We start from the raw sequence: 2,391 nt of genomic DNA on the forward strand, positions 1-2,391 counted from the left end.
TAATTCGGCTGACACAGAACAGGGGCAGAAGAGAAAGCCTGTTTCAAGGCCTTAAATTGTTGGTAATAATTGGTAAAACCAATAAAGCGTTGAGTGGCTTTCAAACCGACGGGTTGAGGCCAAATGTAAATGGCTTCTACTTTGTGCAGATCCATCTGCACACCTGTGTGGGAGATCAAATATCCAAGAAAGAGTACCTGAGGCTGTTCAAAAAGACATTTTTCTATTTTGCAATACAAATGGTTCTCCCGAAGGTGACGGAGTACCTCCTTGACGTGGCTGCGATGAGATGAAAGGGTTTTAGAGAAGATCATCCAAGTAAATGACTACCGCTTGGTATAGAAGATCTCGAAAGATTTCATTAACAAACTCTTCGAAGACCGGTGGTGCATTACAAAGATCGAAGGGTATCACAAGATATTTGCAGTGACCGTCCCTGGTGTTAAATGCCACTTGGTGAATTCTGATCAAATTATAGCACTTCTTAAGTCCAACTTGGTTAAGATCTGAGCTCCATGGAGTTTGTCAAAGAGTTCAGGAATGAGAGGAAGAGGATAGTGATTTTTCACAGTAATCACATTTAGCTGACGGTAATCTATACATGGTCTAAGGGTACCTTCCTTTTTCTTCACGAAAAAGAATCCTGCACCAGCCGGGGAGGAGGATTTCTGAACAAACCCTCGTTTGAGGTTCTCTTTCACGTACTCAGACATGGCTTGGGTGTCGGGTATGGATAAAGGGTACACCTTACCTCTGAGAGTGCTCTTACCGTGAATCAGGTCTATAGGATTATTTCAGGGCCAGTGAGGAGGCAAAACCTCAGCTGCAGCTATGCTAAAGACTTTAATTCAGTGTAAGGTTTAGGCAGAATCACGAGCAAACGTATGGTGAGGCATGGAATAGGGAGCCCAGGAGGTTGTACAGACTTCAGGTAGCGTCCTTTGCACGACGGACCCCAGGAAATAACTTGTGTATGAATCCAATCAAATAGTGGGGAGTGCATCCACAGCCAAGAGAGATCCAAGATGATTGGATTAATAGACTGCGGGAGCACTAGGAAACTAATCCATTCTGAATGTAGAACTCCTACCAACAGCCGAATGGGACAAGTCCTACTGATGATGGTCAGACGTCCGGGTCAAGGCAAGCAGTAGCACAGTACACAGGGAGAACTAGAAGAAGCATCAGGAACATGCAGAGGATCCAAGCCAAACAGTCTGTGCAGAACCAAATCAGAGTCCAGGAGAAGAAGCCAAGAAACAAGTCTGGAGTCAGCAAACCACTCTGGAGAATACAACAGGATGTACTGGAACTGGTGTGAACCAATACTCTGGCATCCTAAGGTGTCAGAGTGTTGTTTAAATAGACAGCAGGAAAGGCTGAACATGAAACTCTAACACCATGTGGCCTAAATGTAGATCTTGACTTAATAACATGAGGCGGAGTTGGAGTACTGACAAACAGTCACACACATATAGTATCAAATAGTAGGGGGAGGTCATACAGCCCGCACAGAGGCCACAGCCTGAAAGTCCAGTGACGACTATTGGTGGAGCAGTATCTACATTCATACTACCCTGAAAATGCCCAATCACGTCTGATCTTGGAAGCCAAGCAGGGTGGAGCCAGGTATGTAATAGGATGGGGACCACCTAAGAATACCTGGTAAAGTAGACATACTACTTCCCAAGGCCATTATCAGGCCTAGTGTAGCAAAACATGATCCCTCCCCACTATTTATATACACCTCGGTGCACTAAACCACCTCTAATCCTCCAATCGCAATATGGCCCACTATATTACTATTAAGTAATAGACTTCTATTATAGATTGACAACCCCCTGAAGTTGTCTCACATAGTGGAATAGATGCAGACAAACAGCAAAGTGTCATTCAAGTACACATGGGTATAAGACACTTATCATCATCATCATCATTTATTTATATAGCGCCACTGATTCCACAGCGCTGTACAGAGAACTCATTCACTTCAGTCCCTGCCCTATTGGAGCCTACAGTCTAAATTCCCTAACATACACACAAACAGACAGACAGACAGACAGAGACTAGGGTCAATTTTGATAGCAGCCAATTAACCTACCAGTATGTTTTTGGTGTGTGGGAGGAAACCGGAGCACCCGGAGGAAACCCACGCTAACACAGGGAGAACATACAAACTCCACACAGATAAGGCCATGGTTGGGAATTGAACTCATGACCCCAGTGCTGTGAGGCAGAAGTGCTAACCACTTAGCCACCTTGCTGCCCATCAATCTGCCTTCAGCACCTGGCCGTGCCCTACTCCTGGTCTTAACTCTAATGGGGTCTGCTGTCTCCTACTTGCCTGGAACCGTTCCAGCCCCTCTGTCTCCGACGCCGACCGCTGCTCCT

The 2,391-nt window shown here is 45.5% G+C and overlaps 1 pseudogene; it reads left to right on the forward strand.

Annotated features, from left to right (window-relative positions):
• The first annotated feature begins 1,559 nt into the window (after positions 1-1,559).
• On the forward strand, positions 1,560-1,677 carry LOC142146814 (5S ribosomal RNA; annotated as a pseudogene).
• The last annotated feature ends 714 nt before the right edge of the window (positions 1,678-2,391 follow it).

This window comes from Mixophyes fleayi, chromosome 3, assembly GCF_038048845.1.
Source record: "Mixophyes fleayi isolate aMixFle1 chromosome 3, aMixFle1.hap1, whole genome shotgun sequence".
Classification (NCBI taxonomy): domain Eukaryota; kingdom Metazoa; phylum Chordata; class Amphibia; order Anura; family Limnodynastidae; genus Mixophyes; species Mixophyes fleayi.